We start from the raw sequence: 16776 nt of genomic DNA on the forward strand, positions 1-16776 counted from the left end.
TGTTTTATTATATTTATTTAAAATATTTATGTTATAAAATATTATATTAAAATATTTATTGACTTGCCAAATACACTTGAAAACAGTCACCAATGCACCAGAAACCTATATCCTATATATTCTTTGTTTCCTGCCACATTGTGTTTATTTTTACACTACTGAAAAATAAACTGGTAATGATATAATTTGCCCCAAATTATTTTCCAAACTCATTAGAAAAATGATCCTTCCTTTAATTGGTTGTCCTACTGACATGGAATTGTCTTTATGTATTTTCCAGAAAATATAATGCCTATCACTGGAAACTGTCTTTATCATAAGTCAATACGATGCAGCAACAGCAAGATGAAGATGAACTCCAAAGCTTTGCATGCATCCGCTGTCCACATAGGTACTATAGGCATATGTTATGCTAGTAGCTGCAGCAATGTTCTGCATATGGCTTTGGGTATTGGCTCTTTCCCAGGTGAAATGAATAAAATGACGCGGGAGGATTAAATGCAGAACATCAAATGAGCCAGATGAACAATGGAGGCAGGGTCATATTGTGGGAAAGTTTATTATGCTCAGGGACAAGTAAAAAGACAATAATGTAACAACGTAACCTTGACATAAATCTTCTGCCCCAGGCAATGATGCTGAAATAACAGGTTAAACACAAGTTATGCTAAAGGAACATAAAGGCAAAGCTTAATGAGTTGACTAGTGAGAAAATCAATCAGTACTCATTTAAAATGAAGAATGAAGCACTTACGGCGTTAGTTAGCAATAAATATGTACAATATGTAGATATGTGATCAAGGTGGTTCCGATATTTAAAAAGTTGATACCCATTGGTGAAATTTAAGTGGTATTTGGTTATGATATTTATTTGTAATGTGTTATGTTTATGGAGTAAGTTCTGAATAAATATATTGGAGATGCCAGAGTCCTGGGGAATTAGAGCTTCTATTGGACATTTATATATAATGCAGATCCTACGTATTTATTTTTACTTTGTACTGGATAATATGTGTTAGAATTATAAGATTTGTAACAATATTAGAATGTATACAAACTTTCTTATAAATGCAAATCTAAAATAAAGATTTAAAGGGGAACTCCACACAAACATATCAAGCTTTTTGAAAAGTAAACATAATTTCAAGCAACTTTGCAACTTACATCAGTTAAAAAATATAAACAGCCAGCTGTCCTCAGCCTACATCCTCCAACCCCCACAATTCCCTGTACATGTGATTTCAATAAGGAATGGAACATCACAGTGCAATGCATTGTGGGTTATGTAGTTCCTGCGTGCTGTCTGTAATCTGTGGATACGGTAAGTTGTTACAATTTGTAACATCAGTGTTTAGTCCCTCCTTCCCTGCCTGGATTTCAAATGATGCAGAAAGAGAAGAACTGTTAAAGAGCTGGATTTCAGCATAGACAATTGTATTTATTCATACTTTTTGAAGAAACAGGTAACAATATTATGGCTTTTTGTGTTATGTGGGCCTCTTTATTACATTTTGGTTTGGAAGCCTGAGTTCCACTATAAGATAAAAAAGAAACCATAAAAATTATACAGGTATAGGATTCTTTATCTGGAAACCCATTATCCAGAAAGCTCTGAATTATGGGAAAGGTTAATTAGTATTGTAATGATTTTTTAGTAGACGTAAGATCCAAATTACAGAAAAATCCCTTATCTGGAAAACCTTAGGTCCCAAGCATTCTGGATAACAGGTCCCATACCAATATTAATTTTTAAAGGTAAATAGGTATGCCAAGTTGTTTTTAAAGTGGAGTGAAACGTTATCCAGCCAAGAGCTGAGCGTTATGAGGTTTGATGTTGAGCTAAATTTAAAAAATACATGAGTACATATACTAATATAGGCAGTGAGCTAGTGCAGAATCCTATAGCATCAAATCCAACATTTACCTTTTTTTATAAATCAACTTGATTTATCAAAAAAAAAGTTAAATCAACCCTAATTGCTGACTGTTTGGTATATGACTTTAGTTCTGGTGTGATTATATACATATAGGATATAGCTTGTTTATTTATAAGTGCAAACTCTAAGACCCAACAGAAAATGCAAGGGAGGTATAGATTTTTGTGAGAGTAAGTTTGTTTGAATAGGTACCGGTAATGCCAATTCAATCTACATTCTGCCACTGCTCTACATATACCTGAAATCAGCATCAGATGCCATGCAAGCCCTTTCCATGTCAGGTCAAACTACAGTATATAATAAATATTTAGTTTGTAAAAAAGATAACTGAATAGATAATGGCCGTTTCTATTTAACCTGCAAGAGTATAATTCAAGATTTTTTAACCAAAGTTTGTAAAGAACTAGGGAATAAGAAGGTTTTATGATTTGGTGCTGAAATGCTAAATGGCTTACTGTTATATTTTCCTTATTTTGCCAAGCACAAAGACCTTAGGCAAAGTGTTCTATTGCTGTACATAATTGAGATTTCTTCAAAATAGAATGTCTAGGTGTTTGAACGCGTAATGTTTTCCTAATTTCTCTTGAATACTGCCTATTATAAATATAGTACATTTTGTACTGTATATTGAGTGTAATAGCAAGAACTTCTGAGATGTATTTTCCATTCTCTTAATACATGTTCTGAAATGTTACACTTACAGGCAGCAGGGTGACTTAAGGATAAAGCATCCTCAATGTATACTTTAAAAATAAATGTGATTCTGTACTACTCTGGCCTTGTGCTTGAAGTAAAGAAAATAAATCAGGAGTCTGTCTCTGTCCTCATCTTGGCTAAACCATGTGGCCCTTAAAAGGGAAATACAATTTTTCTTTATCTGCGGTTTCAACTATTCTAGTAGCATAACATTTTTCTAAGCTATTCTGATTACTCCAACAAACAGAGCTGCCTGTTTAAAACATATTTTTTTAACATATTGTTTAGCAAGACTTGGGTGGCAAATACTGTATATACAAAGTTTAGTATTGTTTATGTTATAGTTAAAATCTTGTCATAGACAGTTTCATAGAATATGAGCTGCCTTACCATTGACTCATTCGTTGGTGTGGGCAGCTGATACACAAACTGTGCACAGCAGAAGTCCATGGTGTTTTATAACATTATACATAAAAATCCTAATACAAGATATGAGATCCTTCTTTCTCCCTTTATTCTATCTATTAAATGAGAAGGAGAGGTCAAAACTAAGTAAAACTTTATCAGAAAGGTCTATATAAATACACCAGTAAACCCTCAAAGTAACACTGATCTGAGTCCTCTGTCAAAAGAAACACAGCATTTCTTTCCTTCTATTGTGATGAGGCAAATTTACTAACCTCTGAAAATTCGCCAGAGACGTCTTCGTTCACAGTGCAACACTTCGCCAGGCGTAGATTTGCTAAAATCCGAAGTTGCGTCCAGGGCATCGAATGCTGGGGAAGTTTAGCTAGCGTTACAGCGAATTTGCGCTAGCATTGGCTAATGTGCATACGTGGGAAGTTAAAGTTCAATGGATGTATATCTTGCAGCAAATACATTACAGTATACAAGGTATTAAGGTTATTTTATTAACCTTAATAAAATAAAGTTGTTATATTGCCCTACACATGAGCCCAGTGCCATATGTGAGGAAATGTAGGGGGGAAGCTGGTTACCCCAAAAAAGATTTACACTCTTTTTCAGCCTATCACCCTGAAAAAGGAAAAGATGTTAGCGTTTTTTGAGACTTGGAAAAATTTTCAACTATTTTTTGAGGAACTCCTATCTACTCTATTGCACTTCGCGTGGTCTGAGGTGGCGAAGGCAAGTCTGGCACAAGAGATAACCTTCAGTAAAATCCGCATCTTAGTGAATTTGTCTAGTTAGGTCCATTCGCCAGAACGCCAGGCATTAGGGAGTGAAGTACTGCTAGAGTCTATCTTCTTCGATAGCGAAGTTATGCCATCGACCATTAGTAAATTGGCGAAGTACTGGAATGACGTGACGCTGGTGAATTTTCCCCGCTTTAGTCACTTCGCCCTTTAGTAAATTTGCCCCATGGGCTTCTATATCAGACTTCCTTCTTTCAGCTTAAACCTCCAGGGCAGGGCTTGAGAATGCTCAGTTTGCTCCTCTCCCTCCTCCCTGCTTTAATCTGAGCCCAGAGCTTTGTACGAGCAGAGAGAGACTCAGGCAGGAAGTGATGTCCCACCAAAAAAAACTTTTCTCCTAATTCAGTTCCATAGAGTTTTCATGTGATAATCAGTTTCTGAATTAAATTGCATCTCAAATTGAATCAGTGCCATTATATTTTGGCCCATGCGACTACATCTGACTTGTAGGTTGAGATCTATCAATCCGACACCATCCAACAAAATTTTCTGTGTAGTTTAGCTTTAGGGGAATGTGTTTTATAATACAAGAAAAGCCCTATTGACTGAAGTGTGCCAAAATGTTAAGCACCCCCTGTTTGTTCCCCAAGTTGATGCTTTAGTTGGGAAAAAACAAGACCAGCCTAGGGAACTTTAAATACCAGCAATATCTCACCTTGGTTTTCCGGTCATCCCCTGTCAGATTAAATTTGTGCTTGCTCAGAAGCATATTTCCAAAGTAGATAGCAGCACTCCCATATAACATTAAAATCACCTTTATTTCAAGATATTCATCTGGCACAGCAACGTTTCGGACCACCTGGTCCTTTTTCAAGCTGAAATAAGGCGATTTTAATGTTATATGGGAGTGCTGCTATCTACTTTGGAAATTTGCTACAAGGATGTGAAGGTGAACACATCAATTGGCGTGCACAACTGAAAAGTAAGCTTGTGAATCTAAATGCTGGATGTCCTTCTATATCTTGCTCAGAAGCATAAAATCCCGTTACTTTGCACTACTGTGCATGCGAGAATCTAAAGCCAAAAGCCAAATGGGGAAGCCATGTAAGCATGGAAAGATGGCCCAATGGTGCTGTCATTCAAACTTCTGAGCCAGTGCAGTTTTTTTCCTAACAGGGGCTTCAGCCCAGGGAAACAAGAATAAGGGTAATTTATTTATTATAATACACAAGATTCAGCTCATTAGGTGCAGCAAATTACAAAACTAACGACATTAGTTATAACTAATGACATCATTAAGCACCATTTAAATGACAATTTTGTTCATGATTTAATATCTATATAAATATATATATATATGTATGTGTGTGAATAACATTCCATTAGATTGCAAAGCAAATATTTTTGCATAGTGGACAATGAAGCTAATTCACCTCACATCCGCAACGAAGCTGCTCTGCATAATTATTCAGTAAGGAAACAGTGGCCAAATTGTTAGTAATGGTCAACTTGAATGCTGCTTTTTGTTTTATAGTTCAGATCTCTTAGAGTGGGTTCAGTAGAATGTGTTGTTGTAATCTTATACAAGAGCTAGGCTTACAAAGCATGCAAGTCACATGGGCTTGTTTCCTGTCACACACTGTTAGCATCAATGATATTGTTTCTGCCAAGTTCACTTGGTCTATTCTTAGACCGGGATGCTTGTTTTATACGTAACTTTCTCAGCTATTCGGAGAACATCCAGTATTTCTCCACAGTTTACAATCACAAAATTGTCTCTGCGGAAGAACGGTTATTCAGTGTGGGGAAATGAAATGAAAACAAATTTGTAATTTAAGCATTTATAGTTTAAATGAATACATTGTAAATGAGAAATCTCTGTAGAACCTCAATTTTACATCCCCTGATTTTAAGTTTTCCCTAATTTTACATTGTTGTTTTGTGGCCCCACCTATATATTATGTATAATACCTTTCCCTGATTTTACATTTTCCTGGATTTTACACCATTTTTTTCTGGTCCCCTGAAAAACGTAAAATGGGGGTTCTACTGTAATCATACTGTATATAGTAAAGGATGTGCTATAAATCAGTATTATTTTTAACATAGTGAATGTATATACAACAAATAAACAGAAAAATACATCTTAACATAAGCATAACATGGAACTTGCATATCTATCATATCAGTTAGAGTACAGTTTAGCACTTTCTTTGTAAATCATCAGTGAGAGATGTAGTGCACTTACTTCCTTTTATATGTACCTGCCCACATTACTGCTTGTATGTCTTGCACTTGGAAAATCACTTCTATTGTGCTACTGTTAAGAAGAAAAAACACATGTAAAGTTTTAAGAACCATGAGCGTGGAGATCCAAATTACAGAAAGATCCCTTATCCAGTGAACCCCAGGTCCCAAGCATACCTGTATATTATAATTATCCCAGTTTTGAACCCTTGGACAATTACAGGGCACAAAGGGGCTACAGAAAGCCTCCTGAAAATGATGTGAATTATAATATATCTGCCCCATTTATGAGCTCTTTATCCAAATAACACCAAAATAAGACACTGTATGATAATGTAACTAATATCCTGCAGGCCCCTAGTGCAAGATTTGCACCAGGGCCCACCCATCCTCCTCACTGTGGTGCATTACCACTGTGCTGATGACCTTCCAGCATACCTTCCATTTTTGGAGGGATAGTCCCTCATTTGACGGCTCAAACGCAGTCCCTCGTTTGTACTGGAAAGTCCCGTTTTTCCCTTCACTGAACAGACAGAAACTTAATTGGCTTTTGGCAGAGAGCCCAGAACAGCCACAGCAGAAGATAAGACACTTTTGTATCAATTTCTAGATAAGCAAATAAGTAATTGTAAAAATATAAGATAACAGGTCCCTTGGGAAAAGTTAGACTCACAGCTTAAAGGCCAATTCACCTTCGTTAGCAAAACTGTAAAACTGAAAAATAAACACAGAAATATGTTCAAACATTCATAACCTTCAAACAAATTTTGTAAAATGAACATGGTAAAAAATGTTGCCGCGCTACATGCGAAAAACTTTTTTGTCCCTCTTTTTATTTCCAAAATGTTGGGAGGTATGCCTTCCAGCCATAGAAAATATTTAATGATTTTTTAGGTTATTAATACATTGTAAAAGTTTGCAGACGTATTTGTCTTTCATATAGTGGGTTAAATGTCACGCTGCAGAGACTAAAAGAAATCTGTGCCATGTGGCAAATCTGAGGAAAGTGTGTAGAAACCAACATCAGCTATGAATGCTTTCCTTAGTATTTATTCCCCTTGTGAGACCAAGTTGCTTTATTAGTTTTGGAAATAAAAAAAGTACTTTGCTCACAGATTCCCATAAACTGCTGGCCTAGATAACTGGAGCCTATCCAGCCTTTAATTATTTTGCCAAATGTGCCAAACGATATGTGCCATGTAAAAAATACTACTTTCATTAGTGAAAAAGCAAGTGGACTGAAAACCAGTGCAGTGCTTTTAAATGTAAGAAATATAGTTGCATATTTAGCAAGAAACTTTATTTTTAATATTTTATTCTGCTAAAAATGTCAAAAGATGCGGTTGTTGTGCAGTTAAATACATGGGATATAAATTTGCATTTAATAAATTAATATACACAAATAGGGGCCCATTTACTTTGCTCGAGTGAAGGAATAGAATAAAAAAAACTTCGATTTTCGAAATTTTTTTGGCTACTTCGACCATCGAATTGGCTACTTCGACCTTCGACTATTACTTTGACTACAAATTGAACGATTCGAACTAAAAATCGTTAGACTATTCGACCATTCGATAATCGAAGTACTGTCTCTTTAAAAAAAACTTTGACCCCCTACTTCCCACCTAAAACCTACTGAGGTGCAATGTTAGCCTATGGGGAAGGTCCCCATAGGCTTCCTAGCAATTTTTTTGGTCGAAGAAAAATCGTTTGATCGATGGATTAAAATCCTTTGAATCGAACGATTCCAAGGATTTAATCGTTCGATCGTACTATTTGCGGTAAATCCTTCAACTTCGATATTCGAAGTCAAAGGATTTACATTCGGCAGTCGAATATCGAGGATTAATTAACCCTCGAAATTCGACCATATGTATCTGCCCCATAGTATTTGATGCATTTTTTTGTCAGAATTGACAGGCAACACCCATTCTTACAAGTGAATCTGAGGGAAACAATTTATTATCCTTTACACATTTCTCAAACACTGGTGCCCTGTTTTCTATCCAGATCACAATCATCAATTTAGTAAAGTTCTTATCAACTGTTAGGAGATCTCAGTTTGCAAACACCAGGCACTCCACCTCTAGCTGTCTTTTCCATACTCCTAAACTTAAAGTTATGTATATTTTGTGAATAAACTTCTCTATCTCAGGTCAAAATAAGTGGCCTATTTGCTTTGTGCTTTGCTTAGTGCTGGAAGAAATTTTTGCCACCTGTTGCAAGCTCTATCAAAAGGAAGGGCATTCATATCAAGGAAAGTTTTCTACCCTGTGGGTCTCAGGCACCAACTCTGCAAAGATTTAGGGTGATGGCACACGTGCAGATTCGGGGAGATTAGTTGCCAGCTTCAAATCATCTCTTTTTGGCGAGATGGGTGGATCGCTTCAGTTTTCCGAAGTCACCCAAAATTTCCTAGTGAGGCAACTTCGGAAAACGAAGCGATCCGAATGCCATCGCACATCGATTCACATTCATGCCGGCGGGAAGGCATTTCAGGGAGATCAGTGGCCTGAAGAAGAAAAGATTTTGAATCTTCATGTGTGCCATGTCACGTCACGTGGGAGTAGTAGTTAATCTTCAAGGATGGAAATTTTTGTCACGGTGTAACTGAAGATAGCTAAAAACTGTATAAGCTTTCACCCTCAGCATCCCCTTAAACTGCATGGATGTAGAGAATCTCTGAGCTCCTAAAAGCTCAAGTCCCATTTTAGGCCACCAGACAAAACCTTGTAGGTTATAGATGTGAGGTAGATTGGCGTTTCTTCAGAGGGTTAGAAAGGGAGGGGTCATTGGTGGAAGTATTGCCAGACAGCCTGCTATCATTTAATTTAGTGGGCCATTTATCAACATTCTCATTTTAGTGTTATTAGAGCAGTGATCCCCAACCAGTGGCTCATGAGCAACATGTTGCTCACCAACCCCTTGAATGTCGCTCTCAGTGGCTTTTAAGCAGTTGCTTATTTTTGAATTCCAGACTTGGAAGCAAGTTTTGGTTGCATAAAAACCAGGTGTACTGCGAAACATTGCCTCCTGTAGGCTACCAGTCCACATAGGACAACTTTATGTGTTATGTTTCTTTCTGTGTCAGACCATAAATGATACACTGAGCCAATATAGACACCAACAAACAACAGACATGAGCTATGATTCCTCAACATGTAATATCCTGAATGGCATTGTCAGTGATCTGATTCTAAGCATTATGTCCTATACTTTGGTATTGAACTTTGATTGGCATTATGAAATAAAAGTGGAATAAAAGAATTAAAAATAGAGGAGCATATGAACAGAAAAGTCCATTTGCTCAGTGGATACTCTAATCTAAACATTGTTTCTGAAACAAGGAACCATGCTAACAATACACGCCTTATGTACTCTTTTGGTAATATAAAGGAATTGTAGGGTGTTTCTCACATTTTTGTAGTATCATAACAAGACATTTGTGAAAGAATACATTTTTTCATATGTAATATTATTCTTATCATGAACAATATGTTTAATGGTGTGCACAAGAGATGGTATTTCCCTTGCATTTCTCAGGTTAGTTCCTTTTTTCGCTCTATATGCAGTATAAAACAGGATACTGCATTTTTTAACTGTGCACTGTAATTTGTATGCACAAAAGTCATGACATAGTACATGTAATTAAATTAAATGTAGTATTTCAAATCATTTCTATGCACATGTATAGGGGCACTTTACTAAAACTCAAATTAATCAAATTTTTTTATGAAAACAAATCCGACCAAACTCCCATCCATGATTTTAACTCATTTGTCAATAATCTTTCTCGAAAAAAATGGAGCCACAAAACGTCTTGACAAAATCGAGCATCAATTCGTATCGTACAATTGGAGCTCCGAAAACTAAATTTATTGAGTTTTCAGAGGACTTTTTCGGATTATCCAGTGCAGATCAAGAAAAAACTTGAGGGAGATCTGCTATTGACTTCTACATGACTTTGCGATAGTGTATTTTTGGATTCAAATTTTTAGCAGCTTTGGGATATGATAAATCTCCAAAGATTTGAGGGTTTTTTTCCACTAAAAATTGGAGTTTTCCCCTAAAATCCTCAACCAGAAAAAATTGACAATTAATAAATGGGCTTTATAATGTATACTTTACCCTTAGTAATGCAGCTTATCTTGGTTCCCTTATCTACAAATATTTCTTTGCTCTCTATATACTCTGCTTTTGATTTTCAACCTTCCCCTCATTTAAGCTCTTCATACCTTCAACAACCTAATTTGTTTAAAAAAAGAGTGTGTTCTTTCATCAGAAGTATTCATAGCAGATGTTTCAATGATTCCTTGATGTTTTCTTAAATGAAAGGTAAGAGCAACATGTTTAAAGAACCTTAAATCTTACTCAAAGAAATGTCCTTAAACCTTTCCATGTCAGTACATGTTCACATTGTAACAATACCATACATTAAGGGGCCGAATCACCAAGGGTCGAATATCGAGTGTTAATTAACCCTCGATATTCGACTGGGAATTAAAATCCTTTGACTTCGAATATCGAAGTCGAAGGATTTTAGCGCAAATAGTTCTATCGTACGATCGAAGGATTATTCCTTCGTTCGAACGATTAAATCCTTCGATTCGAACGATTCGAAGGATTTAAATCCAACGATCGAAGGAATATCCTTCGATCAAAAAAACTTAGGAAAGCATATGGGGACCTTCCCCATAGGCTAACATTGAGTTCGGTAGCTTTTAGATGGCGAACTAGGGGGTCGAATTTTTTTCTTAACGAGACTGTACTACGACTATCGAATGGTCGAATAGTCGAAAGATTTTTAGTTCGAATCATTCGATTCAAAGTCGTAGTCGAAGGTCGAAGTAGCCCATTCGATGGTCGAAGTAGCCCAAAAAACACTTCGAAATTCGAAGTTTTTTTCCTTCGAATCCTTCACTCGTAGTTAGTGAATCGGCCCCATAGACACTATCATTCATGAACTGCAGGTTTCCTTTTAAAAGTCATCAAACATATAATATTTATTTATTATCCTTTATTTATGTAGTGCTAACATATTATACAGTGCTTACAGAGATTGTTCATAATTTGCACCAGCTCCTGTCCCAGTGGAGCTTACAGTATAATTTCCCAATCACATTCACAGGATAAACACTAGAATACATTTCATAAGGAACCAATTAACCTACCAACATGTTTTTGGAGTGTAGGAAGAAGGTTTACTATCTGGAGAAACCCACACAGACATAGAGAAAACATACAAACTTCTTTCAGATGGTGAACTGGTCAAAACTGAGATCAAAATCCTCTGCAAGGAAGCACTGCTAACCATTCACCCACTGGGGCCATCAGTCAGCTGCAGGTTAAACAATGAATGCAAGTATTTGATTGGTAGCCAAGATGCAAATTTATCCATTGTTAATAATTCAGTTACACGATTGAGTGGAAGTATAAAAATAATTTACATCTATCTTATACAAATCCATATACAGCAGTTAATAGCCAATATTTTCATTTTGTCTTAAAACACCTATGACTAAGATAATTGAAGTCATGTTCACATTTTGACTTTTATGCGTTTACATTTTTATATACAGGTATGGGTTCTGTTATCCAGAAAGCACTGAAGGCCATCTCGCATATACTCCAGTTTAATCAAATAATTAAAAATGATAAAAAAAGTCAATTTTTCTCTGTAATAATTCAACAGTACATTAATATATAATTAATCCTTATTGGAGGTAAAACAATCCTATTGAGTTTATTTAATGTTTAAATGATTTTTTAGTAGACTTAAACTATGGAGACCCAAATTATGGAAAGATCCCTTATCCAGAAAACCCCAGGTCCTGAGCATTCTGGATAATAGATCTAGTACCTGTAGTAGCTAGGATTATAAAACATGACGTGAGTCTCCAATAAGTTCAAGATTTTAATTATGGTCTCATTTACAACTGCAGTCTCAATTGCTGTCAATGGATCCCAAACTGACAAACTCTGGGCACAATTGTGTCAAAATGCATAGTTCTATTCATTTTGACACCTCAAACACAATTGTGGCGAACACAATACTACACTCATCCTCAATGGTGCTGGAATTGTGGGTAAAAAATCTGCATTGCGGATAAGAACAATTTGAAGCCAAAATTTCACTTTGCAGATGTGCAGTTGTAAAAATAGCTAATGTAAAATTTAAAGGAACAGTTCAGTGTTACATGTTAATCCCATGTTACTTACATTAGAGACAAAATCATTGCCCAGGGGATTCAGTTTTCCATTTTATGCATAAACATGTTAATAACCAAGATGTATTATCCCTATATTTGCCAGTCATTTATGGAAGAAGGCCCAAGGCTAAAAATCATCTTTGCCAAGTATACAAATCCCTTGCGTTTGGTCAGAAATACAATAAGTTCATATATTTTTTCATATCACTTAGCATTAACATTTTTCCCATCTACTTATCTGACCTCAAAGCCTTTGAAAAGGGAGTGTACTGCTTCAGCATTCTCTGCAGTTTCTATGCCTGTTTGAGAAAGGCTTTGCAGCATTATATTTCCCTTGTGCTTCAGGGCACCTATGTATTTATTTCCCACCGAAACTAACCCTTGCTCTCAATGTCCTTTTGGACGCGTGTTATTAAAGCACAACATTTTTATAAACACTGTTCTAATTTAATCACATAATTACTTCCAGTTAAATATTCCAGAAATGTGAACTCTGATGCCTCCCGAGTGAGCAGAGCAATGATTCTGTTGTGATATTTAGCAGCCTAGTTTCCTTGCATTTACTGCACCTAAATGACTTAGTTAATGTGTGTTACAAAGCGAGGTTGTTACTTTAAATAGCGTACTGAGAAGCACTTATTTGAAGAGTAATTGTGGGAAACTCAAGGCATTGTTATTTATAAATCACACTGCAATATAACTATTCAGTCAGGTTACTGCAAATTCCTCTTTTTCCATTGTGAGCGTGACAGTGACTTTTTTATTTAAACTTATCAACAGTACTAAGCACAAATTACATTTTTTAAGTATATTTATGACAGGGGAATCTTATCAAGTAGGAAGTGAAACCTTTCCTATTGATGGGAATTTGTATTTTAACAAGTGTTTGCAGACCTCAATACATTTTAGTTTCATTAATAAAATCCTTATGTGAGAGCTGTTAAAGTGATACTGACACTAAAAAAAGACTCTTCAAAATATTAATTTACACCAAAAGTTACCTATAGGTCATACTCCAGCTAAAACCTGGAAAAATCACATAGAGGTCAATGGCAGATGTCCCTTTTACAACTGGAAGATCTTTCTTTGCATCATGGTTTTTGAGGTTTTTTATGCTGGCTTTTGTGTGACAATACGAAAAAGTCGTAGTTATCATGCAACTTTTTCCGTTCGTGTTTTTTCCGTTCTTATCTTTTGATAAATTTGTGCAAATTAGCTCATGCCTGGTTTCAAAAAGCTCTAATACAGCTAAAATTTGAGCTTTAATAAATGGGCCTCAAAGTCTGGTTAAGTGTCATGGAACAAATGTAAGAAAACATATTGAGGATTAATAAATAAAATATAACTATGCCCACATATTACATATAGCATTAAACGACCATGTCTATTTTTCTCATTGCAATAAGAAATGCATCCATATGCTCTCTCATGCTTGTAGATACATCAAATATGCCTTAAAGGAAAATTACCCCCCCAAACAATGTAGGTCTCTATAAAAAGATATTGCATAAAATCTAAATATAGCTCATATCTAAAACCCTGCTTCATGTAAATAAATCATTTTCATAATAATATACATTTCTAGTAGTATGTGTCATTGGGTAATCATAAATACAAAATTACCATTTTCAAAAATATGGGATCATACAATTCACTGTGCACACAAACATACCAACAAACCATACTTGTTAGGTCACATGAGCCAATTAACAGACACAGTTCTTTTGCTTCAACACTTCTTCCTGTTACAGTTAGAGTTGAAGTATTTCTGGTCAGGTGATCTCTGAGACAGCACACAGACCATCACGAAATGGTGGGTCAAGGCAAGAGATGTAAAAGGGGCAATATTTACTTAAATATATAAACCAGTTTGGTATAATTCTTTAATATGCCACTTAATATGATGTAAACTATCTGTTGCTTAAATGGTCATTTTGGGGGTATAGATTTCCTTTACTGTTTATTTTAAGTAATATTTGATGTATCATTATATCATTGTTCTGTATCATTAGCCATGAGTGAGAATCTTGTTGGGCCGATTTTATAAATTATTCCAACTAAGCAGTTGGTTCTTACTGGTGACCCAGTTCCTTGCCAAAGAATCATGTTTTTTTCAGGTATTTTTTTTTTACATTTTTCCTGTCCTGTGCAGCAGTACCAAAATAAAACACTAAAAAAAGCTTAATTTAAAAGATATAATTTCTGTCTTTGGGTACCTGTGAGTTGTTGCTGAGAATGCAAGGGTTTCATGGGAACATTATCGATATGATTTCATTTTATTCATTACAATGAAGTCACAAGTGTAACTGAGAATCATCCAGCAGTGCCATAAAATTTCACATATTTTATAAAAAATAAAAGGCAAATAAATAAAGTAAATTAAACTGTGTCATTTGATTTGAAGTCTTTAACCACAATTATCAAGTTAATTGGTCTAATCATGCTGGGCAACACTTTATATAATCATACTAAGCTCTTCTGTTGACCTAATTTGCTACCATTAATTCACTGTACTAATGCACAGAGAAAATAAACTATTAATGTGCTAGCAGGCAATTATCCCAATCTGCTAGATTAAGAATGTTTTATTATTTGTGTGATTTGATAGGAACTGCAAATGAAGATTATTCCAATAAGATATTTTCACAAAATGTAACCTTGTAGTTTATTATTTTGATATCTAAATGCATATTCATCATCTAGTAATTAATCCAAGACTTCTTGACACTCCAAATCTTTAAGTAGTAAAACATATATATAAAATCTATCAAATTCGAAAAAAAATGTGAAGAAATGTAAAATTTGGGATTTAATGAATTTAAGAAAATAAGATCAATAAATAAAGTGTAGGTTGAGACGTTTTCAGCTTATTTTGTATAGGTACAGGTATTGGATCCGTTATCTGGAAACCTGTTATCTAGAAAGCTCCCAATTACTGGAAGGCCAAATCCGAAAGACTCAATTTTAAAGAAATAATTACAATTTTTCAAAATGATTTCATTTTTCTCTGTAATAATAAAAATAATAAAATAGTACCTTGTAATTGATCCCAACTATGATAAAAATAATCCTTATTGAGTGCAAAACAATCCAACTGGTTTATTTAATGTTTTATTTAATTAAATGATCTCGCCAGTGGAGAAACACAGGCCAAGAATCCGCTGCCCTGCTTCTGCATCTCTTCTGCTGCGCTGCCTGCACCCAGAGGAGTTAGGCGCCGAAATGCGAGATTTCGAGAGAATCCGTGTTGTTTGGCCTAGCCTTAAGGTATGGAGATCTAAATTACGGAAAGATCCTTCATCCAGAAAACCCCAGATCCAAAGCATTCTGGATAACAAATCCCATACCTGTAATTAATCCTCAAATATATTATTTTCATTACTGACCCAGACATTTCATAGTTTTCCTATTTTTTCTATTGTCTAATAAATATCATAACAGTTTGTTTTACTTTGATGACAGATCCAATAACATCTTCCAAATCATTGTTGTGTTAGGGACTTAAAAAACTAGAATTAGAACAGCTGCAAGACAATGGGGCAAATTCACTAAAGGGTGAATTTTTGCCAGCTAATGATCTGCCACACTTTGTGCCACTACGGTAATTCACTATAATGTATAATGTATAACTATAATGTAGCCAAACGCTGGCGAAGTTTCTCTAGTATTAATTCATCAGCGCAAGCATTTTATAGCAACCATTCACTAACGTTCATTTCTACATAGTGAAACTTTATTAGTTCATGGGTTGTAAGGTATTTAAACTTGATTTGTGTTCACTAATGTGTATTGCACCTGAGGAAGGGGTTGGTCCCTGCAATAAACATGATAAAGGCATAAGCCAGTGTAAATTGGTGTGCGTCTTCCCTATCTACAGCTTGGATGCTAATTGACTTGGAGGCAGTCAGGAAGTTGAATGCACACTATATGCAAGTAAGTGGTATGCGGTAGATAACCTTTTTCTGCTGGACAATAAAACACTCCCTCAGTTTGTAAAAATAAGGTACTATAAAGATATATAAATAGTGACATTATGTATGTTGTATAGAAGTTGTTAAATTCCCTTTTCTACAGTACATATCTATGTTCTGATTACTTTTTGCATAAAACAATATGTTAAAGCCCCTTTTAAAATAAGATATAGATTGAGCATGTTAACTTCCCTAAAAAAAGCATGCAGTTTTTGGCATTTTTGAAAAGATTATAAAATGTCCCTTTCATACTGTTACCTTTATACTGTTTTGCTTATACTGTTTTGCTGTTAAAGGGAAACAGACGAAAGTACAGCACATGATAATAAACACCGATTGCTCAAATAACAACTTATTTCAGCCGTCATAGCTGTAGGTCCTCCTGAAAGAAGAGTTTAATGGGTTTATTCTGAATCATCCTTTGTTTTGGGGACATGAAGCTGCCTAACTTGCTGGCGCTATATAAATAAAGATGATTGTTGCTAATTAGTCAAGGACTTTGTTTATAGGATAAACATCACACACACTTACCTTTGACTGAAAATCATAAAGCCCTTATATT

The sequence above is a fragment of the Xenopus laevis genome, chromosome 3L (genome assembly GCF_017654675.1).
Source record: "Xenopus laevis strain J_2021 chromosome 3L, Xenopus_laevis_v10.1, whole genome shotgun sequence".
Taxonomy (NCBI): domain Eukaryota; kingdom Metazoa; phylum Chordata; class Amphibia; order Anura; family Pipidae; genus Xenopus; species Xenopus laevis.